General features: G+C 35.3%; 1 protein-coding gene across 1 annotated transcript in view; it reads right to left on the reverse strand.

The window, feature by feature from the left end:
- The window catches only part of LPAR1 (lysophosphatidic acid receptor 1), a 218936-nt gene that overhangs the window by 187236 nt on the left and 5643 nt on the right, over window positions 1-26057 (reverse strand). The window contains exon 2 of the mRNA XM_081067698.1: window positions 11511-11609. The gene's annotated coding sequence lies outside the window, so the exon portion shown is untranslated. The remainder of the gene's footprint in view (window positions 1-11510; window positions 11610-26057) is intronic.

Genomic DNA, 26057 nt, shown 5'->3' on the forward strand with positions numbered 1-26057 from the left:
ATGAGAGGGGGGACACTGCTTCATACTCAACTCTCTGATAGCCAGAGAAATAGAAGATAAAGGATGCCTTTGAAAAATGTCAAAGCTATCATTAATAAAAATTACAAAGCACTGCAGAGATAAAAGCAAAGAAAACATAGTCCATAGAGGAAAAGACAGAAAACATAGAAAATGAAAAAAGATAAACAGGAAAGTATTGAAAATGCCAGAAATAAGAAAAAATAAATCAACTATAATAAATATAAATTGAAACACTTTCCCCTAGGATATGTCTTTCAGATGTTCATATATTTCATATATTTGTTTCAGAAAACAAAATCCAGCCATATTCCATCTATACAAAATAAATTTGAAGTAAAAACCACACAAAATAGCTACAACAAAGATATGATCAAAGATATCAAGCTAATACCAGCAAGAATAAAGCAATGGACACAGTACTGTCAAATAAATTTGTATTAAAGGCAAAAAAAGCATCAATTAGGTCTAAGAAAGTAATTCACATTAATAAAAGTTCTATTTAAAAATGGATAAATACAGAGGGTAAGGGGGTGGGGGGTGGGTGATGAGGGTAAAGGGGATCAAATATATGGTGATGGAAGGAGAACTGACTCTGGGTGGTGAACACACAATGGGATTTATAGACGATGTAATACAGAATTGTACACCTGAAATCTATGTAAATTTACTAACAATTGTCACCCCAATAAATTTAATTAAAAAAAATGGATAAATAATATTCATGAGTGTTTATACACATTTCAGTGAAACATAAAAAGAAATAGACACTAACAATAGCATAACAGTATTGAGAAATGTTAGCATTGTTTTGGTCAAACTACTAAACACTGTTAACAAGTTTTTGCTATTTATTTTCACCAATATATGACACTTGAGGTACTTTAGATATATTTTTGTGTCTACATGAAGAAGAGTTGCTGAAGAATGCTCAAATAAGCATAAGGGGTGGCCTAGAGAAAGCTAAATCCTTGTACACCTGAAATCTATGTAATTTCACTAACAATTGTCACCCCAATAAATTTTTTAAAAAAGCTAAGTCTTATAGTTCTGAGAGAAACAGTGACCAGATGTTTTAAAAAGCCTAAAGAATCATGACACAAGATATTAAGGTTGATTTAAAGCATATGCTGTATCCTGCAGGATAATATCCTAATTTGCAGGATTTTGTCTCCCAACTCCCTTCAACGGGTTCTTCACCACTTTTAGGGATAAGATATATGGTAATACTAGTGAATATCTTGGGAGCATATCCTTTGACATATTTCTTTCACCATTTTTTAGTCAGAAGAAATATTGTATGGAATACCATGACAATGGATAGGATAGTCTATAAACCCACAGGGTGCTATTAGGGTGAGGCCCATCTGTGCCAGAAATTTGTATGTATTTCTTTGAAGATCAACTGCTAAGAATGGGTCACTGTAATATGTACATGAAATTTTGTGTGGAAGGTAGATAATTTCTTGAAGATATTTTTTTAAATTAAAGTTTACTGGGGTGACAATTATTAGTAAAGTTACATAGGTTTCAGCATTACAATTCTGTAAAGCATCATCTATATATCACATTGTGTGTTCACCACCCAGAATCAGTTCTTCCATCACCACATATTTGATCCCTTTTACCCTCTTCTACCACCCCCCGCCCCCTGTACCCTCTGGTAACCACTAAACTATTGTCTGTGTCTATGAATTTTTGTTTCTTCATTTGTTTGTCTTGTTCCTTTGTTGTTTTCAGTTTTATATACCGTATATCAGTGAAATCATATGGTTCTCCACTTTTTCTGTCTGACTTTTTCCGTTTAGCATAATAATCTCAAGATCCATCCATGTTGTCGCAAAAAAGTGGCATTATTTCATCTTTTCTAATGCCAGAATAGTATTTCATTTTGTATATATACCACATCTTCTTTATCCAGTCATCTATTGAAGGACACTTTGATTGCAGCTATCATTAACAAGACAAATAATAAGTGTTGGAGAGGCTGTGGAGAAAAAGGAACCCACATACACTGTTGGTGGGAATGCAGATTGGTGCAGCCACTATGGAAGGCAGTGTGGAGGTTCCTAAAAAACTAAGAATAGAATTACCATATGACCCAGCAATCCCTCTCCTGGGTATCTACCCAAAACAATCTGAAAGCATTTATCCATAAAGATATATGTGCTCCTATGTTCATTGCAGCTTTATTTACGGTGGCCAGGACATGGAAACAACCAAAGTGTCCTTTGATAGATAACTGGATAAAGAAGATATTTTTATGGTAGGGTGTTCAGCTCATAACCAGTTTGATTTCACTTTGCCAATATACTCACATTTCAGAAATTACCAGAGGCTTCTTCCCTTCTTAAAATCTCATGAAGACCAGTGACTTATGAGTCTCTATACTCACCTCTGAGGGAACACAAATAAAACAGATATTCTCAGGAAAAAAAGGATTTTGAGAAAATGACTTTTCAAAGGAGTTTGAGTCCACAAACTTCCCTAAAGTACCCAATCTCAATTTCTATTCAAGATGTTAGTTTAAAATGCATTTTTTAGAATAAATATCTTCAAGAAAATATCATTCTAATGTTCTCTCATAAATCCAAGCTTATCTCATGAAAGTAAATTTAATTTGTTAGAATTGGTCAAAGAAATTCAGTTTGGGTATATGTTGAAAAACATTATTATACTCCAATCTTGGTTAAAATAATTTTGTTTGGTTGGTTGTATTTAGTTAGTAGGGGATTGTTTGTTCTCCCTCTGTATTGCTATCATAAAACACATGATCATTGTCTGCAGTCATTTCGGTTTATTGTTTATAACTGAGATATGTTGCAATATTGAGCAGGGAAGTCTCTGTCACAGAGGGAAAGTTATTTAGATCATAAATGGTTATTTACAAATAAAGCCAGCTTATTCATCTGTATTTTGTTTATGTCACTAATTATTAGCACTAAATGAGTCTTTTCATTTAGGCGTCTCCTGATTCCCAAGTCTCCTTCAGGCAAATTTTGAACACCAGAAGATTTTTTTTCAGCAGCTATCACAAGCAAATATTTAGCTTAATTTCAAAACTACTGGATTATGATTTCTGCCCTCTTATCTTTCCCTAAAATCATGGAATCAACATAAAAATAAGTACATTTTTAAATCCAATGGAATAAACACTGGATATGTTCATGTGCCAGCCATTTAGAGTGTAAAAAATGAATACAAATACAGTCTCTATTTGTGTATATGGAGATGAAAGGAACTCAGGGGATCCGTAAATGTTGGCCTCTAAAAGTCAAAACAATTGTTAAGAGGAGAGGACAATGGGGAATGAAAGATTTGAGGTAGAGGACATAAGGAGAGAAGCACAGTTTAGGATTTGCCATCAAGAAAAAGGTTAGCATTAATTGAGTACTATGTGCCTGGCAGTATACAAAGTGCTTTACATACAAATATTGCCTTTTTAATCCTAAAACAATCTTTTGATGTAGGTGCTATTTTTCTTATTTTAGAGACTGAGTAACTGAGACTGAGGGAGGTTAAATGACTTGCCCGGGTCCTACAATGTAGTGATTCGGGAAACAACCCACTATCTGTAAAAGAAATCTATTAGAAAGAAGCAAGAAACTTCTGCGAGACAGTAAGGACTGTTCAGTTTCACATCTATGGATTTACAATAATACAAACTTGTAGAACTATGCCATTTTTTTTCTCCATCAAGACTTGGCAACTCAAGAAAAATAATGAAGATACCTAATTGTTGTAGAAATCTAGGATTGACCAAGGACTGGTCTGGTTTTTTTGGCTAAAGTACAGTCGTGGCAAAGAAATAAAATGTGCTGAAGAACCCCTGTGGGAATGAATGTTAGATTCAGAGGGGTGATGGCACTGCGAGTTGAGGTCTGATTTATTAGAAAAACTGAATTGACCATTTGCGACAACATGGATGGATCTTGAGATTATAATGCTAAGCGAAATAAGTCAGACAGAAAAAGTAAAGAACCATGTGGTATATAAAACTGAAAAACAACAAAAGAACAAGACAAACAAATGAAGAAACAAAAATTCATAGACACAGACAATAGTTTAGTGGTTACCAGAGGGTAAGGGGGAAAGGGGTGATAGATGAGGGTAAAGGGGATCAAATATATGGTGATGGAAAGAGAACTGACTCTAGGTGGTGAACACACAATGTGATATATATGGATGAAATCTACGTAACTTTACTAACAATTGTCACTCCAATAAACTTTAATTAAAAAAAGAATGCAATATTATTAAGAAAACATGAATAAAAGAAAAACTGAATTATACTAATTATACTAATTAGATTTTAAATACAGAGTAATGGAAATCAAAATGGTTGACTCCCTCAACTTCCAATCCATGCTAAATGATTACAGTAAGCTAAACATGGTAATCTCACTACTAAGAATTGGTTAGAGACTAGGCCTATAATCTCGTTTTAGTGTTATGAGGGCAAGTCTGCTGGTGATCTTCTGGGAATGTTTTTCATCACTATAGAATAGAGACACAGGGGGAAAAAAACCCAGCCCCTCTTCTTCCTTTGTATGCTATCACATCTTGATATTTTGTTACCTACCAGTTTAAGGATGAAGCCAATACCGAGAAGAGAATAGAGCCCAAGGGAATTACAGAAAAATAAAATCAACCCTGATGGATATGTCTAAAGCTGCCTATGTTTTATCTTTTATTATGTGGCTTACAAACTCTCTTACCTTTTAAGACAAATTAAACTGGGGTTTTGTGTACATTTTAACCAAAAGCATCCTAAATGATTCAAGGGTGGTTTCAAATGATCACAGTATTATCTTTACAATTGTAAATGACTAATATGGAATGAAATCTGAAGCTGACAAGTAGAATATGAGAATGGCCAGATCCAAAAAGCATGAGTCTTAGGTGAGGGAACATTTTAGGTTGATGAGGTAAGAGGGATGTTCTAAGAACAGTACTGGTCTAGGACGCTAAAAGACATTATTACGTACGTAATATAATATCAATTATTCAATCAACTACTGAATGCCTATAAAATGCGAGAATTGTGCTTTGTGCTGAGGATACACAGTAAGCAAAAGCAGACATATTCTCTGCCGTAACAAAGCTTTGAGTCTAATGGAGAACACAGACATTAATCAAGTCAAATTATCATACAAACAAATGTAAAATGACATCTGTTACAAATAAAGTACATCTGCTACAAAAGAGAGGTTTAGATTTCTAGATCAAGATGGAAAAATGTACACACTACAAATCATTCTCTCCCATTCCTAATGAATATAAATGTTACATTAAAATTATAAATAAAAATGTTAAAAATACAGAGTCAGAGAGTGAGAGTGAGAGCGAGAGAGAGGTGGCAGAGGGTCTTAGAAATGAGAAGCAGAGAAGGAACCCAGTGTTTGGTGGAAACTGACGTTAGAAAGCACATAGAGGACCCAGATGAGATGCAGGCCCTTGGGGCTAGGATTTCAGTGCCCTATGACAAAGGAAACTGACTCAGATACTGTGCTGAGCCAGAACTGTGTTCACTTTGTAAAACTGAGCACTGGGAACACATTGCTCATGTATGAACTGGGACTGGAGAATCTCCACACATTTGCCCACGTTTATTAACAGAAGCTAGGCATCTGGCCCTCGCTTTGGACCAGAAGCCTCTGTCTAAACCTCCCAGAATGTAGAGCCCAGACTGCATCACTGCAGTCGAACAAAACTGCAGGGTAGGAGGAAGGCAAGTAGGAAGTTTTACATAGCCATTGTGGAGAACGGGTCTGTAAATTGCAATTTTGTAGCTGAATCATTGTGACCTATTGTGTGACTTCCTCTGCCTGCAGCACTTGGTGCAGACGTGGGAAGGAACAGATATGTGGATTCATCTAGGATCAGAAATTTGGCAGACCAAGGTGATGAACAAAACAGAGGTGAAAGAATTTTGGCTACAGGAAGAAGTGTTTTTGAATTCATAAGCCTTACACTCAAAACTGGAGCTAAAAAAAGAAATAAAGAAAAAAGAAGCTAGATTTACTGGGTTACACGATTTGAAGAGTTTGAATAAAATTCTTGTAGGAGTGTTGAACAAGCAACAATAAGAAAAGGAGATTGTGGTTACAGACAGTGATGTATGTAGTGCTGATTTTGTAAATGGACCAATTACAAGCGCTAATAATTAACAGGAGAGTGCATGTCAGAATTGGAGGGGAGGAAGACATCATGATCAATTAGAAATTAAGGAGTTCAGAGTTAATGGCATAGAATGGGCTACCTATGCCATCATCATCCATAGGAAATGTGAAGAGATGGGAGGAACTGAGATGGAAATTAGCCAGATGCCAATGTTTTAGATGAATGGCAGGAAATGATTGGGAAAGTTGGTGTATGATGACAATCAATAGGACAGAGGGTAAAAAAGCTTAACGTAAAAAGCCTCAGTGGAGAGGGTTTTTAAAAGATGGTGGAGAAATAAAGGCGTCAATGGTAAGCTAGGAAGACACCGGCCCTACCTTCTGGTCCTATGGTATACATAAAGGGTTTGTAAAAGTAAACGGCCACAACTACTTATGAGAGCTTCAGGTCTTTTCAGGAAAGAGCCAGATTTCATTAAGGTCAAGGAAATAAATGGATACTCAGGCAACAGACTGAAAATATGAGGACAAGTGCCACTGGCTATGGAACAGCAGTTCTAGAGAAAACAGAAAAAGAGTATGGGAGGTAAGGAAATACAGAGCAGCTGGTTCAAGAGGAAGGAAGCAGCAAGCATGATGGGACTGAACTTATACTTTGACTGATTAAAAAGGAATGAGAAGCATGGAAGACCTGGGCTCAGTAGTCTCTTTGAGGATGGCAGTCACCAGCCCCAGCAGCCAGAAGACTTAACTCATGTGACTGAGATGATGATGGATCCAGAACCTGTAGATAAAACTAGCTACTAGATGAGCTTCATTTATTAGATGAATACTGTGTATCAAGTATTATTTGCATTTATTTCATTTAAACCTTACAACAACTTTGTGATTTAAGTGTCATTATTCTTGTTTTACAAATGAGACAACTGAAGCTTAGAGAGACTAAAATGGCAAAGCCAGGATCCAAAGTTTAACAGAAATTGCTATCAGTGCCTTGTGAACTGTAATAGGCCAAAAATATATTTTGATTGCTTTGTGTTTGACCTGCATGCTTTCAAAAGAAATACATACAGCTCAGCCTCTACAGAAGTTATATCGAGACCGCTTCCTTGTTTCTAATGTTACTGGATTAGTCCTGTGGACATCTAAATTTGCTAGCTAAATGTGCCTGACTCCATACTTTGCATACTCCAAAGTATTTAACAGGAAAAGGCAGATTCCATTTCTGGGCATGACAGAGTAACCACCCTAACCAAGTCTAAAACTGGACAAAATATATGTGGCAACTGCTTTGAGGTATTGGACCACAAGCAATGCAGGATCATTATCCTCAAGAGAAGGAAAATATATCAGATGAACTTGAGATTTTCCCTAGATTGCTACTGGGGGCAATTTCCCCATGATTGAGTAGGGCGGCGAAGTCCAAGCAAAGGATAGCAGTCTCACCAAACTAATGAGTCAGGGATTCGAGTTTGGAGCTACTGTAGCAGCTGGAATTTGTGCATCATGGTTCAATAGAAGACGCGACTACATAGAGGAGGGGTCCTAAAGTCTTAATGGCGGGCCCAATGGGTTACTGAACAAAGGCAGGGCTATATATACACAGGATGAGAGTCCCGCCAGTATTGACAGGTCTTGTTGATAACCCTGGACATTAAGTTAAAAATCTAGAAATGTCATGTCTTAGGAACCAGGATCATGACCTTAAGTAAAAGCCACACCCTAAGAACAAGGAGAGCAATGGTCAAAAATATTTGAGGATGATGTAATGGCTGAAAATTACCAGCACTGGTGTAAAACATAAACCTAGGTCTAAGAAGCCCAGCAAATCTCAAGTAGCATAAACTAAATGAAAATCAAACTTAGGTACATGACAGTCAAACTACGAAAGAGAAAATTTTAAGAGAAACTATAGAAGAAAAAAATACACTATTGGAAAACAAGGACAAAAGTGATGTCTGATTTTCCGTCATAAACAATGGAGGATAGGAGACAAGAAAATGTCATCTTTAAAATGCTACACACAAAAAAATAAAAAATAAAAAATAAAAAAATAAAATGCTACATACAAAAAAAAAGTCCACTTAAAATTCTTTAACCAGTGAATATATCCTTTAAAAATGAGAATGATGAGAATGAAATAAAGACATTTTCAGATAAAGGAAAACTAAGAGAATTTCTATCCAGGAGACCTGCACTATAAGAAATGCTAAAGAAAGTTCTTTAGGTTGAAGGAAATGATATGTCAGAGGAAGAACTGTGTCAACACAAAAGAATAATAACACTAGAAATGGTAACTATTTGAGCAAATATAGATCGGCACTTTTTTCCTTTTTTTAATTTCTGTGAAAGACAACTGATAATTTAAATTAAGCAAAAATAATGGCATTGTTGTAGGTTTATACCATATGTAGAATATGATAACAATAGAAAATGGATGAAGGTAAATAGAACTATTTTACAAAATACTACTCCATTTACAATAGTATCAAAAATAAACTACTGAGAAATAAATTTTTAAAAAGAAATTCAATATTTGACCACTGAAAACTATAGCACATCATTGAAATAAGGTCTTTAAGACCTAAATAAATGTTCATGAATTGGAAGACTTAATATAGTTAAGAGGGAAATTCTCCAATAATTGATCCATAGATTCAACGAAACCCCTATCAAAACCTCAGCTGCCTTTTTTTTTTGCAGAAATTAACAAGCTGACCCTAAATTTCATATAAAAATTCAAAGAATCCATGATAGCCAAAACAATCTTGAAAAAATACAAAATGGGAGGACCCACACGTCCCAGTTTTAAAACTTACTACAAAGCTACAGTAAACAAGACTGTATGGCACTTGAATACAGATAGACATACAGATCAATGGAATACAACTGAGTCTAGAAATAAACCCATACTTTTATGGTCAATTGATTTTTGATGAGTTCCATGATAATTCAATGTTAAAGAATAAACTTTTCAATAAATATTGCTAAGACAACTATATATTCACATAAAAAGACTGAATCTGGACCCCTACTTCACACTACATCAAAAATTAATTCAAAAATGGATCAAAAACCTAAATGTAAGCACTCAAACTATAAAACTCTTAGGAGAACACATAACATAAATCTTCATGACTTGGATTAGACGAAGCTTTCTTAGATATGATGCCAAAAGCTAAAACACCAAAATAAAAACAAATAAACTAGACCTCATAAAAATTAAAAACTTATGTGCTTCAAAAGACACTAGCAAGAAAGTGAAAAGACAACCCACAGAATGGGAGAAAATATTTACACATCATTTATCTGATAAGGGACTTGTATACAGGATACATAAAGAACTCTTACAATTCAATAATAAAATAACAACGCTGTTTAAAAATGGGCAAAGGATTTGAACAGATATTTCTCCAAAGAAAATACACAAATGTGCCAATAAGCACGTGAAAATATACTTAAAATATACTTAATATACTCATTAGCCTTCAGGAAATGCAAACGAAAACCACAATAAGATGCCACTTCATACCCAATAGAATGGCTATAATTTTTTAAAAAATAGACAATAGCAAGTGTTGGTGAGGATATGGAAAAATTTGAACCCTTGTACATCGCTGGTGGGATTGTAAAATGGACTAGTCACCTTAGAAAATGTTTTGGCAGTACTTCAAAAAGTTGAACACAGAGTAACCATATGACCCACAAATTTAACTTCTGGCTATATTCCAAGAAAATTCAAAATATATGCTCACACAAAATCTTGTACACGTGTTCATAGCAGAATTATTCATAATAGCCATAAAGTGGAAATCATCCAAAGTCCATTAACTGGTGAATGGATAAACAAAATGTGGTCTATCCACACAATGTAATGTATTCAGCCTTAAAAAGAAATAAAGTATTGATACATGCTTTACATAGATGAACCTTGAAAACATTATACTAAGAAGCCAGACACAAAAGGCCACATATTACTGTGTTTCCCTGAAAATAAGACCTAGCTGGACAATCAGCTCTAATGCGTCTTTTGGACCAAAAATTAATATAACACCTAGTATTATATTATATTATATTATATTATATTATATTATTTCATATATTATATTATATTATATTATATTATATTATATTATATTATATTATATTATATTATATTATATTATATTATACCCAGTCTTATAGTAAAATAAAAACGGGTCTTACATTAATTTTTGCTCCAAAAGACACATTAGAGCTGATGGTCCAGCTAGGTCTTATTTTCGGGGAAACATGGTGTGTGTTTCCACTTACAGGAAATGTCCAGAACAGACAAAACCAAACGGACAAAGAGTAGATTAGTGTCTCAGGGGCTTGGAAGAAGGGCATTGGTGAGTGGCTGCTAGTGGGTAGGAAGTTTCTTTTTAGGGAGATGAAAATGTTCTGGAATTAGATAATGGTAATGATTATACAACTCTCTGAATGTATTAAAATCCACTAAATTATACACTTTAATGAAGATAAATTTGATGATATTTGCATTATATCTTAATTTTAAAACTTGAAGAACTCTGTAGAAAGACATAAGATAAAGGCTGTCTTATTTGGGACACGAAAATTCAATATTACAAAGATGTCAACCTTTCCTGAATTATTCCATAAATCCCATGCAGATACAATCAAAATCTTAGTAGGACTTTTTTTTTCACTTGACAGACTGTAAATGTCATTTGGGAAAATAAACATGAATGAATCGTTTAAAAATCTGGAAAATATTGCAAAACTTAAGATGCTTGAGGAATAGAATTAGTACTCCTGGATATGAAATTATGTGGGTTGAAATGTTACAATATTCAAAAGCATATGCAGTGAGGCATTTTTAATTTTTAAAATAATGCAAATTACTTTTACAATAACAAAACAATAAATCAAACAAAAAAGCAAATTAAAAACTAAACACTCTACGCACCCCCTTCTCTGATACTAGTTTACTCTATTTCAGGCTGAAAATCCCTCTTCTTTCAATATATTCTCATATGAATGATTTCAATTCACTTTTTCAGCTGTGCTGATTTTTCTCTGAATGTAGATAATTTTACGAATAGCTTCCTAAAGTTTGGCACCTAACCTGAATACATAGGATGTGGATTGTTTGGCACAAAATAAAGGTCTTTTTTTCTTGGTTATTCTAATTACTTTGTTTACATGAATGCATTCTAAAATCATATTAGTCCTTGGGGCACATAATTCACAACATCGACTCATACTGAGTCAATGCTACAGACTAAAGCCCTGATGAACTATTCAGAATCAGTACTGCTAAGCCAAACTGTCTCTATCACATCTTGTGCCTTGTACAGTTCACATTGAAAATAAAGTATATGACTTTACCTTTATTTCCATCGAACTTCATCTCGATCGAGTTGTCCCATCCTTTGTAGTTGATACAATCATTCGAGGTACTCATTAACTTGGCCAGCTCTGTGATATCTGAAAATTTGTAAGGAACAATCCTTAGATCATGATCCAAGTCACTCGTGAAAATTATTGTCAGGTCATGTAGGGGGACACAGACTGAGAATGATATGAACATCTTCTATGCCTTCATTAGTTCCCTTCGTGTTTCTGGCTTCTAGGCTGAAGGTGCTCAGACCTTTGTGCGTTTAAAAGTCACCTGGGTAGCTTGAAAATTCCCTGGACTCACCTCTAGCAGTTCTGATTCAATAGTTCTAGAATGAGGTCCAGAAATAACTAACATCCACAGAATTGTTTTTTCAATTTACCTAAGACTGTGTTTCTCTTTGTCGGTTATAAGCATATTGGACAGGTAATGTCACACACCTTGATGAAGGCAAGAAGACTCAATGTCTTTTGAATTCAATTCACTTACCTGCCTGGCTCCCTGTTAGAGAAGGTTCATCCGACACAAAACGCACATTACCTTCTGATAAACAAGGTTGCCTATTTACTCACAAACCATTTTTAAATAATCAATCTTAGAAGCTTACTTTCATGTCTTTTTATTCAATTAATAAATATTCGGGGGTCTAGTATATGCCAAAAATCATGATAGTCTATGCACCCTTAGTGGTAAGGGTTTTTCCTTGTAACCATGTTCACATCGGGTCTTATAATTCTTCACTGTACTTAATTTAACAAGATAGAATAAATATATATTATTTTTTTAGTTGAGACATAATGGACATATTACATTATATTGAATTTAATTCACTTACCAGCCTGGCTCTCTGTCAGAGAAGGGAACATGGTTACATTATATTAGTTTCAGGTATGCAACATAATGATTTGATATTTGTATATATTGTGAAAGGACCACCACAATAAGTCTAGTTATATTTGCATTGTTTTAATTGAATTTTTTATATCTTTGTTAATGAAGTTGAAAACTTTTTCATATTTTTCTTGGCCATTGCAAATTCCCTACTGATCCCCATTTATCTGTTGCTGTATTTTTTATTTGTTCTAATAAACTTGTAAGACATGGCTGTTATTTTTAATCTGTTGAATATGGGTGGCAAATTGTTTTCTCAGTTCCTTTGTTTCTGCTTGTTCTCAGTTTACTGTCTTTTAACCTTTTTATGACTTTTTTCTTTTATAGAAAATATGTTCCTACTTCTCATGTAAACAAAGCTAAGAATCTTTTTATTGTAGTTTCTGCCATTATTTGAAACTGTGTTTTAAAAAAGTCTTCCTTCAATGACTTTTAACAGTCAATTAAAAACACTATTCTGGGATAAGAGTTTCAACAACGTGTAGATTTAGGTGACTCATGTGTCACACGTCCCCATGACAAACCCCAGGCTTGATCATTTGCTCAAGGGAGCGTAAAACTCAGCATAAAGTCATACTCATGGCTATGATTTATTGCAGCAGAAATATCAAAGCAAAGACCAAAAGAAATCATGTACAAGCTTCTAAGCATTCTCTCCCAGTGGAATCACATAGAACACACTTAATTCCCCAGCAACAAAGTTGTGACATGTGTGAAATGCTATCTACCTGGGAAAGCTCATTAGAGACTCAAAGCCCAGGGTTTTTTTGGGGGTAGGTCACATAGGCACCCTCTCTGCCTAGCATGTTCCAAAATTCCAGACCAGAGGAAAGTAGGTATAAGCAGGTATTCATCACAATCCACATTCGTTGTGCAAACTCTCTAGGTACAGTGAGTCACTCTTATCAGTTCTAGGAATGGCAGAAAACTTCTAAAAATCCAAGATCCCAGACACCACAGGTCCACTGTGTAAGCAGGCATTTCCAAGGATAGCAGTCTCAGGCCTGCAATATTAACTTTTTTCTTCACACATGTATGCACTCTTAAGTAAAAGTTACCAAGTTACCAGTTGTGAGAATCACATACAGATATGTGTTAGGCTCATCCATATTCAAATAAAGTTAAACAAAGAAAAAGTAAAAGAATAAAGTCTTACCCAAAAGTGTACTTTTATTGGGCCCACAAATAAATTATTTGCAAATTATTTTTCTATGTCACTAAAAATTCTGAATAAACATTTCTCAGAACGAAAGCATTTTATCTCTGGTTATGATTTTTAAAGCCTTCCCCTTTCTGTTGAGTATATAGGTATTTTCCTGTCACTATATTTTTAAAACCCTCGTAAAAACTTTCAATGCCTTCCTACTCCTCTTAGAATAAAGGTCAAAATCTTTAATATCGTCAACAAGGCCCCACATGGTCAGGGGTCTCCTTCCCTCTGCAATTCACTTTCCTCTTTCTTCTCTACACTCAGTCACAATGGCCTTCTTTGAATTCCTCAAATGTGCCACTGTCTCCCATGGTTTTCACATGTGTAAGTAGCCTCTACCTTGTATACTGCAATTTTCACAGTTTTAATTAGTCATGTAATTATTTAAGCATGCAAATTTTTTAAATATATGTCTCCCATAATAGGCGGTAATCTCCATGAAGCCAGAGACTACATCTGTCTTATTCACTGATGTATTATTCCCAATGCTACATGTTGTACCTGGAATGTAGACATACAAAGATAATTGTGGAAGTAAAGAAGAAACGCATAAATAATAGGAATTAATAACTTAGTATACTGTATTTGATAACTTAATTCATTAGATTACCACATTTCTTAAATTACATTAAAGATTTTCTTTTTGTAAAACTTCCATTTCCACATTATACCTTTTAATTACTTATTATGGTAAATAGCTAAAAACATTTAATCAGAACATATTTTTCTTTATTTCAGGCTTTTTATATAGCTATTTTATTAATTCAAATAATTTTAAAATGTATTCTTTGGAGTTTCCTCCAAATCACAATGACTGTGACTTATGATACTTTGAATAACACCGTTATGTTTTATCATATATTACTCTCATATTCACTTTCAGTAGTTACATTTCAACTTTCAATCAATATTTATTTCAGTAAGCTTTTTTTTTTTAATTTCGCTGTGGATGGGTGTTGTGCTTAAAATATTTTTTAAAATCAATCTCTGTGTCTTTTAGTTTCTGCTCTTTAAAATTTATGAGGGCTTCATTAGAGATAAAGGTGTTTCCCTACAGGTTTTTGTTTCTTTTGTAATTGGGATGTCAGACTACAACTAAGTAGTGGAGTGGGGGATGGGAAGACTTTCCCTTTGGGGGGCTGTGGAGGAACTCAGAGGCCTGGTCTCTCTTGCAGGGCACAACGTCAAAGGTACCCCCTTTGGGGAATATGACACAATGGGGAAGTTCCTGCAACTTGGTAATAGGGTGGTGGTAAAGAAGAGATGCCATAGAATGTCCTGGGAATGGGGAACAGGATTTATTTTACACATCTTGGAAATACTCACATCTAATAATATCCAGTATTTTCTTTTCTATATTCGATCTCCTTTTGTTATCTGGTACTGTTACTAGAATTTGGTTAATTTTTAAAGCCTGGGTGTTAATCGACAGGCCCTTGTCCATATTTGAGTTGAAGCTGTACAGGGAGAGCTGAAGTAACTGAGGAAGCCATTTAAGAAACAATAAGAAGTTATTACCCAAAGATCAGAGATGCAGGCCAGAGGGAGGTCACTGGCCCAACTGTGCAGTGAAATCTACACATGATTTGGGAAACACTTGAGTATTCTATAGGGAGTCCCAGAGACCTTGGGGAGGAGAAAATGGCAAAAACCTAACTTTCCTGTGGTCAAACATAATGAGGGCTCAGATCCTTTCGTTTAGAAGTAAAGGGAAGTGCTCCTTCTGACAACTGGAGAGGTCAGCAACCTCTGGGTTACAAACCAATAAATTCTTTTAATAGGCAGTCAATGAGACAGAAACGACTTTTCCAGATGCTTTTGTGTCTTCCTGCTCCATCGTACTACGATTACTATTCTAAAGCTCTATTTCAAAATATGTGATAATAAACTTTGTTTTAAAAAAACACCGAATGTAGATGAAGGTACAACACATGTGGCATCTTCATATATGGTAACATGAATAAAGATAAGGTAAAATATATATATATTTTTATACCATTAATATAGTATAAAAGTTTTGGAATCATTTATAAAGTTAGAGAAATAAGTAAAACAGGCAGCAGTATGAGTAAAAAAATAACATTTTAAGCAATTAAAAGTATTAAACATTTAAAATGTTAAGTTGCAAAAGGACAGCAGTTATTTCCTGCAAAATAGGCTCCGAAGGCTTCAAGTTCCTGGTTGAATGGAGAGTAGCCAACCACAGCACAGGCAATGGGCACTGACTGTTATGTTCACTATTTTTTTTCTTTATTTACGCTTCACTATCTAGTCTTACTTACATTGAGGGTAGGGCATACATCCTCCTCACCAAACAGTAATAGCCTTTGGTAGTAGCTCCCTTTCAAACTTGTACACAAGTGCCAAAGCATGGAAACAGTATATGCCAAAAAAGTGTTATTTACACCACTAAAATATGGAGACAACCTAAACGACTAAGACTGGGAAAATAATTAAAACAACCCATCATAAGTTAGCTCAGTGACATACTTTGAAACCCTTAGAAAATAACTGTCTAATTAAATTTTAATTTAATTTTAAAAGATGCAACCTGGGACACTTCTTATGATTGAACATAAAGGTAAATATAAGGTAAATATATAAGGTGAATATAAAACCAATATAAAGTACATGGTAAAATATAACAGTGTTAGAGTATCATAATTCACTGTGAGAAAGCGCCAAAGAATAAATCTAAAAATTGCTAGAATTAAGAAAATAGTTAAGTAAAAGGCCTGAATTCAAGAAAAATATGTCCAGAATTAAATGTTTATTGTCTCTTTTCTTTTTGATAATAAGCATCTTTACAGATGAGCAGTAATATCTCATTGAACCACATAACATTTTTACTTTCAGGCTAAGATACCCCTTTGAAAGAACTAAGGAGCCTGCCAATCCCTGTAGACGCAAGCTTAAAATTGAATTATGCTACGTAGTCAGATCACCCTTCTGTTAACTGCAGGAAATAGTAGCAGAGAAGTAGACAGAAGAGATCAGAATCCTGTTTCACCAATTCGTGACAACCACAGACCATCATGGAATCTTCCCTGAGAATAGGGAGGGTGTTCTGTTCTTCAGCAGACTCCAGCCCATTCCCTTCCATTGTCCAGGGCCTACCATCTGTGACTTTAAAATTCCACCCTCTGTGCCTCGCTCTTTCCAAACTTCTCAGTCAAGACTTCTGTAGCAAATGGACAAGAGTGAGACCTAGAATGTGTTTCCCTACTAGTTACTAAAGGGATATACACAGAATTGCCTTACATTTATTCAGCACATGTTCTCCTTTGATTTCAGGCCCCAAGATAGCTGAGGACTCTTACAGATAATGCGATACTACAGGAAGCTCATCATTTGTGTATCTTCATATTTTTTAGCATGTGTGCAGCCTTTACTTACAGGACAGCCTGAGCGAATGCTGGGTCAGGAGGACAGCGGTTGCAGTCCTCTCTAGCACTCTTCCTGGACCCACTGGCTGTGACTGGAGACTGCTTCCTAGAAGCCAGTTTCTCTCACCCCAAGCGCTTATCTAGACAAAACACTCTTCAACCACCTACAGAATTCTCCCTGAGAGTAGTTGTGATAAATACAATTTTCTCCATATAATTACGTTTCCAGTAATATATTAGTACCCCTCTAACCCAGGCTGCTGTCTTGTTGGTTCACCTGTTTCCCAATTATAGGAAATCAGTTCCATGATTCAAAAATCATAGTGGTTGACTTTGGGGATAGGGGCGGGGGGATAGTAGGAGGAGCATGGAAGAAACAGAGTGGAACTTTCTGGGGTGAAAGTAATGTATATTTTAATAGGGGTCTGGGCCCTCCAAGTGTATGCATTCGTTAAAACTCAGGAACTTAACACTCAAGACTCATGTACTTCATTGTATGTAAGTTTTATGTCAAAAGAGAAGACTATAAACTAATATTCAACTCTTGTTAATGATACATGTATGCATGGTATATACGTGATACGGTATACTGATGTCAGTATATTGAGGTCTGCAACTTACTTTGAAATGCATCATCAAAAATAAGATGGATTAATAGATGATTCGAGGTATGGATACATAAGTTACAAAGCAAGGATAGTGAAATGTTAATAATAGACGGTAGATAGAAGTGTTCACTGTAAAACGTGTTGAACTTTGTCGTGTGTTTGAAATTTTTTCATAATAAAACACTGGAGGGAAAAAGAAATCAGCTCACTCAGGCCCAGCTCTAAATAAATTATGAAGTAAATACATTACTTATTTGTGTCTGCCTCCAACGACTTCCTCCACTCCTGATCATTTTAATTTTTTGGAGTTACAGCTTCATTCTCCTCTCAAAAACAGAATTGCCTGTATTGTTTCAGTATCCTGCTAGCACTGTGAGCATCACAAGTTCAAGTTCAATGACTTTGCCTAACTTGGAGCATTAATGTATTAGTTAAGATTCTTTGGTTGTGATCACTATATACTGACTAACTTGAGAAAACAGGGAATTTATTGGAAGGACATAAGGAAGCTCACAGGATTGAAGGAAGGCTTAAAAATGGAACATACAGAAACTAGACTGCTCACAGAGTTTAGGTAGCAGGAAATACAGTGTTGCCCCAGGGACTGATGCTGTAATGAGTCGACCTCAATAATTAACAGCCTTTCATCATTCTGCTAGTAATTCAAATTTTAGGGAGAGCATTTCCAACTGGCCTTTCTTGACCATTAGAGTGTATTTATCGGGAGGGATATCATTTCCAAATGGAAATTCAGGTGCTGTTACCAAAAGAAACTGAAATGGATGCTGAATAGCTAAAAAAACAAAACAAACACTACAGTGTACTTATGTTTTTCTGTCACCCTTAACAAGACACTAGATATTTGAAAAACCACGCTGTTTTTCACTTCCGTTTCTCTCTTCTGTGACCACCTCTGACTGTAGCCATCTTAATATCTCCACCAAAAGTGCCTAGGTTGTAATTTTGCGCTCCTTCTCAGCCCAGAATTCAAACTCTCATAAAGAAGTATAATCTCCATTGACCCACTACCAGTACTAGCTAAGGGTTTAACACTTCCGTGGCTCACCTCCTACATCCTACACGAGTGTATCTTAGCCTAGATCACCTGGTATATTTGGATGTGTTTTGTGATTGGGTAGCTCTTCTCTGGATACTGGTAAAGAAGGGACCCAGGTCCAACTGCTTGTCTGACACAATATAGGAGAACTTGAGAAAGCCCAAGGACTTACTAACCTGATTCCCCTAGAGCCACTCCCTCGAGATGACGAGGGCTCTAGGATAACTACTTCTTAAGAGAGATGCTACCTAAACACAAGAGAGTAATGAAAGTCTGCAAAGCAGAGTAAGCCATTTTAAGAACTGGATTTGAAGTAACTAACACTTTCAACAGAAATTTATGAGTAGGGAATGGAGCCTTGGCTCTGGAGCTGCACATTTGGGCCATGTTTGTATGAGTCAGGAGAAAGCCTGGCTCTGAAGCTGACACACTAGCACGGTTGTGGCTGGTGCCTCTTGGGGTAATTTGGAGCACAGCCAACAAGGGTTGGCCCTCCAGCGTGGGAGGCTGGAGGCCAGCTGGAATTGTTCTTTCCATAGGCACCACACCCCTGGATTTTCAGGGTGTCCTGAAAGCGCACTCCCATCGGCAGACAGCAACCTAGGGGGTTTCCATCTCTACTTGATTTTCCAAGTTCTGACTTCATTTTCTCCAGGGTATTTTCTCCTCATTTTTCTGGTTACAAGGGACTGCAGCTGCTTTATTTGGCTATGTCTGTCCTTTAAAATTGAATATTAATTGGTTTAGGAGTCTACAGCTGCCTATTCATGTGTTCAGAAAATTTTAATTCTAGTTCTGGCTTCATAAATTATTGTTTGAGTTTGGGAAAAATCATTCAAACTTCTCTAAATTGTAGTTCCTTTATCTTAAAAAAAATCTGTCCTATCTACTTTAGATTATTATGAGGATCAAATGTCATATTTTTTTACCATTCCACTATAGGTTTCCTATGTGCTTCCAATAAAATTATATAGGTTCTTTATATATATTAAATACACTAACCATTTAAAAAATGTTTAAGTCTAGTGTTTGCCTTTAATTCTTTTTAAGTAGCTTTAAAAATATAAAAAAGATTAAGGGTAACAATTACAAAAAGAACACATAAATATTATATTCTAAAAGAGACACTCCAAAAAATTTAAAATTACATAAACACACGAGTGCATTTTGGAATATACTCTTATCTTTTGACTCTCCATATATTTGCATATATTTGTGAAGACATACGTATTTTTTTATAACAAAAGTAGGATCAGAAATAAATGCTGTTTTGTAAACTCCATTTTTATTTCACAGTATATTGCAAATATGGATATGTGAAAACAGTTTGTAAACAATGAAGTATCTTGCAAACGGTCCCTATTACTGTCATTATAATAATTATTTTTGCTATTGACCCAGCAAAAAAGTATTAGTTTTCCTAGGATAGTGATTAATATTAAGATTATGTTGCCATTCTTAAAAAGAAGTATTGTTTTTATAAGAAAACCAGCTAAAATTTACAGAATGTTGACAGCTGAACAAAGAGCATAATGCCTCTGAAAAGTACTTGCACATGTGAATGGGGTCAAGTACTCCTATGCCGGAAGGTAGAAGCCTGGGTTTTGGAGTTATAGATGTTGGGGGTGAATTCTAGCTCTGTTCCTTTAAGTCTCACTTTTCCTGTCTATTAACAAAACAAAGTATAGCTCTACTTTAAAACAATTTCTTTAATTTAATATTTAAAACACACATAGGGACAAAAATAATAAATAGTACCTGTCAATAATATTACTACAATTGTTAATATCCAATCATAGACATTTAGGTAATAAAAATAGGCCTTCAAAAATATTGAAGATGTTATGGCTTTTATGGTTTACTTTAGGGATATAACCTATCATTCAACCGCCACAAAATTGTCTTCCCCATTTACCTGGCTAGAAAATCGGACCTTTAAAATATTTCCTGGGAACATCTTACTAGCAGAATAAATGGAATTACATAACTTTTAATTACAGTAGAATTTTTATCACGGATTTGTTTGTCATACCTTAATTTATGTTAGTGAAAAATAATACAAATATCTGAGAACAGAATAACTAAGAAAATATTAGTACATCCATCTCGTGTAATCTATAGCCATTAAAATATGTTTAAAACAAGTTTCTAATAACATTAAAAATGCTTATGTTACAACGGTACGAAAAGTGCAAATTTGAGAATATTTCATAGGCCTTCTGTTATTTTGTTTTCTTTTCCATGCTTACACAAGGAGACATCTATTCAGACATTACTTTTGCCAACAGCCAGAAGGGCCGATTATCTGCAGTCTTCTTCCATTTGTTTACATCCTGACTCGATCTCTATCTCATCAGACTGGAAACACTCTGATGTACAGAGCTTTCTAGTGCAGTGCCAGGCCCCTGACTGTAATCGGAGAGTGGATGCAGCCTGAGTTATTATTTTGTTCAGGTATACTACCCTGAAAGCCTTCCTTGTACACTCCACATTCTTTTTATTTCTTTCCTGACATAATAACCTCTTAGTTGAAGCAAATACACACCTTGGAAAATAACACATTCCTGTACTCTTTTCCTTTCATCCATGCAACTGTCAGGGTGCTGTCATGAGTGAAAAAAGAGGGTATCTGATGGAGGCAAGGAATCTGAGCTTGAGAGGGAAGGACATAGGACACACTTATATTAAAAAAAAAATCATACATACAAGGTGGGGAGGAAGGCTGACTCGCTTCTGGCCAATGAATCTTCTGTCTCTCAAAGCAAAGGCCAGAGATTTGCAGTGAGTCAAATCTCTTTCTGCCTTATTTTCCTGCCTGCCATGCTCTATGGCGTTAGTTGGGGAGTGTGTATAAGTCATGATCTTTTCGCTTCAACCCAACTTTTCTGCATCATTGAAGCTAGTGGGATTGCTTTCTGTTCTCTAGAATGTGGTCTCCTATTGTCCATAGTTTGTGGGTTCTTTATTGACTTAGTTTTATGTACCAGTAATACCCCAACAGAATACTGGGAAAGGGCATGTCACACACAGGGTTTTTAAAGCAAATTTGGTAGCACCAAATCTAAGTAGGCATTATTAAAATAAAATTGCGATTACCTAAGTGTGTTTAAAACATCTTGATCACAGACTACTGTTTTAAATTGGTTGCTGAAAGTATCTAATTGTAAATAGATGTTTATATTTCTTTGGAAATTTTATGTATATAACTTTGTTTAATTACATATTTCTTTTAATAAAAACCTATTTGGGGTTCTGCTACTCTCATATCCATTTCTAAATTTGTTTTCCTTTCAATTGATAATGGTCCTAAGAACTTAATTGAGATGATTGGAGAAACAGGTAATGTAAAAGGAGAAAAATAATCCTGTTTTGCTTGTGGACGTTTTTCAAATGATGGCATCAGCAGAATCTGATTAAATTGCTTCAAGGACAAAAGTGTCTATTGAAAATATCAGAGACATCATCTTCTGGATGGAGAGAAGTGGAAGCGGCAGCCAACTATGCATTAATGAAATTTTAGGTCTATTTACTTACAGAAAGCCTGGAAGTTAGAACTCCATGCAAATCTGCAAGCCACAAAAACAATGTAGGAAGATGAAACAATGGTAGTGGCATGCCAAGAGGTTTCAATTAAACGTGAAGCCATGAATGCAATTTAATTGGAACCTCCTTCCAGAAACGAGGCCTCTTGCTCTGTCAGGGCTGTGCCTTGCTGTGGTTTATGTGTGAACAGCTACATGCTGAGGGGCTCGCAGTCACTCTTTACATCAAAGCTGTAAGTCAAGCTTCTCCAGTGACTTTAAAGCAAGTTAAATAAACACCCATCAGGGAAAAGAGGAAAAGCTGTGGTTGAGAAAAACACAGAGAATTCAGAACAGCGAAGCAGCAGATACTATAGAGAACCACCTTGTCCACCCCCATTTGGCGGGCGGAGGACGTGACGTCCCCAAGTTTCTCAGAACCCGGCTGTGGTGAGCACAGCAATACACCACCCAGGTCCTCCTTCAAGGTTGAACTTGCTGCTCAGCTAAGAGGACTGGTCAACAACGAGCCACCAGCTGACAACAACTCAGGGTCATCCTCCTCTGCCTAGAACTCAGGGCAGCCCATTTCCAATGACCAAGCAAGCTGGGGTATAAAAGTCTGGTCATTAATGTACACAGTATGACTCCAGGTGGCCCTCACACATCAGCACCACAATAAAATAAAAATAAACAGAAAAAGAGTGTTCAGCAGAGAATAAAATAATAGCAGGTGACAGAATTAATATTCAAAATACATTCCAAAGTCCTGTACACTTGCTAGCAGTGGGCTGAAAATTCGAGTTTAATGAGAAATGTGCCCTCTGCATCAGTAATGAACAAATGAGTGAATGAAGGATTAAATAAAATATGTAAAGATGACAAAAGTCACTAAGGAATGTAAAAATATTTGAAGATATGAAAAGACAAATCGTGGTTTAGGTTGTAAAGATAAGCACGCAAATATTCTTCCCAAAATAATTCATAAATGTAATGCAATTCTAATGAAAATTCCAAAGGGTTTAGGTAATTGACAAAAATATTCTGAAATTCCCCTAAAAGAAAAAACAGAGAGGAATAGCTCCAATATTTTGAAAAACAAGAGTAAGAACGGGAAATTGCATTATGAGATTAAAGTATGTAATGAAACAATATTAAAAACAATGTGCAAGACGGGCAGAAAAGATACCAGATGATATCACTCTAAGTAAGAGATAGAAACAGACCTAAGTATAACATTAAAATTTAGTACAAAAATCATGTATAGCTTTTCACGATTCTGAGATGTTGATAGAGCTCAGAATAGACAGCTGATTTCTAGTTCACACTGGGTCTACTACAGCAGCTCATCTGGGGCTGGAGGTTGCAAGATGGCTTTGAGCATATGTCTGGTGCTTCCTCTGGGATGCCAGGATTAGACAACACTAGCTGGACCTCTCTCTCTCTCTTTCTCTTTCCTCCTCTCCGTGTCTCTCTCTCTGTGGACTCTCATCTGTCAGTAACCTAGCATGAGTTTGTTTACATGGTGGATGATGTCAAAAGAAGCAGAACAGAAGCTGCTCAGTCTTTTAAAGCCACAACTATAGCTGCATTCTATTGGCCAAAGAAAGGCACACCAGGCCAGATTCAAAAAAAGGTAAGTAGACTCTAACTGTTGATTGGAGGGCTTTCTTTCATGTGTTTACAGGGACGGGATCCTCTTGTCCCATTGCTCAGGCCCAGCTCTGCAGACAACCTCGCAGAATAAAGTTTGTTATTATTATGGTACACATACGCATGCACACACACCCAGGCCCAGTTAGTTTTGCAGACTAATGCTACCAAATATTCTTTTCTAGATAATAGAAAAATAAGAAATGTTTCCCAACTCATTTTATAATGCTTATATAACCTTGATTCCAAAAGCAACTGAAGTACTGCAAGAAAGGAAAATAAGCCAGTCTTATTTAAAAACATAAATCGAAAAGTACCTAAATTAAATATTATCAAATTGAATCCAGCAGTCTATAAAATAAATAATACACAGGGTCCAGTTTCAGATGGTTCACATCTGAAAACCTAATTAGTGTAATTCAATCACCTCTAACAAAATAAATGAGGAAAGAAATGAGCATTTCAATGGAGGAGGGTGATTTTTTTATTCAGAAATAATTCATGATTTTAAAGAACTCTTAGCAAATAAAATAAAAGTGAACTTCCTTAACCTGATAGACAGACTCTACTGAACGCCTACAACAATCACCCCGAGTGGCGAGCGGTCAGAGCATTCCTTGGGAAGACCAGAACATGTTAAAGACACCCGCAATCACTATGATTCAATATTGTGCCAGATGCCCTGGCCAGAGGGGTAAGGAAAGAAGAAAAGATAACTGGTATGCAGGTTGAAGAGTAAGAAACAAAACAATAATTATTTCCTGATGATACTTTTTGCCATTTAGAAACTCCAAGAAACTCTTCAAATACACTATCAGAGCAAACAATATAGTTTAGCTAAGTTTTTGTATGAAAGGTGAATATATAAAATCAATTGCATTCTCAAACACTAATAATCCAATAAGGCTGGCATGGATTACTCAAAATAACATAAAAATTAGCTATTATAAATTTTACACAAAACATGTCTTAACCCCAAAATAAACTCTTGTGAATTAATGTTAATTGTTTTAAATGAAACATTGGGCTAGCAGGAATTATAGTGAATGTCTAAGTAAATGGAAAGAGATTTTCCAAGTGCAAAAACCATGGAAAGAGTCATAAAAAAAATAATTGATACATTAGACATAAAACATGTTAAATGATATTTTTAAAAAATACCATAACACTTAAGTGACAAACTGAGGGGAAAAGCCACAAATAAGAAAAAGATCAGTAACTTTAATGTACCAAGCATACTTATAGGTCTTAAAATCCATTGAAAAAAACACCAATAGAAATATTAACAAAGAAAATTCATTGAATAAAAGTTTAGCATCACCATAATAAAATAATTGCTTATTAAAATAACAGTGATGTGTTACCTTTCAACCAACAGATGGAAAATAACACCAAGAAAAGGTCATTTGTTAGGCTATGAGACAGGTCCTTTTTGTACACTGTTGGGAGCTGAAGTTACACAAACATTCTCTAGGCTATATTCATGTAGCACGACATAACAGTATCTACACGTGACCCAGTATCTGGGGTATTTATATATCCCAGAGACATAATTATGTATTTTATAAATGTAAAATATATATTAATTTATATACTTATAGAATTTTATTTGATACATTACATTTTCATTATATAATTATGTATGTATATGTAATGTATGTACAAAGTAATCCAGGATATTACTTACATTATAGAAAAACTGGACATGCCACAAATGCAAAATGGTTACATAAATTATGACTCACCACTATTTGATTTTCAGTTTTGATATGCTTGGGAACCCTTTATCAAGGAGGATTTTGTGCGGAAGCCCAATATATAAGTTAGTTACATATGAAGCTGCTCTGTTTGAAAAGTGCAAGGGAAGCTTAGAGCCCAATCGACTCAAGGGCCTCCCTCCCAATTCCTGCTTCCCCAAGCCCTATGGGGGCCACTGAGACACCTCTATGAATCCCTAAGACTACATAGAAAACTGTAGAAAAAAATGCTGCTATAAAATATTCTAAGACAATTTTGAATTCATTCTTTGAAAAATTTGTATATATAAATATACAAAGTTCAGGATATAATAGAACATAAAAATTAATATACATTATCAACTCAATAAATATATGCATGTAAATATCCAGTGATTCCTTTTATTTTGTTCTTCATAGTTATCTGTAATTTTTAATTTTTCTACCAAGACCATGAATTCCTTTCATAATCAGG

This window comes from Rhinolophus hipposideros, assembly GCF_964194185.1.
Source record: "Rhinolophus hipposideros genome assembly, chromosome: 11".
Classification (NCBI taxonomy): Eukaryota; Metazoa; Chordata; class Mammalia; order Chiroptera; family Rhinolophidae; genus Rhinolophus; species Rhinolophus hipposideros.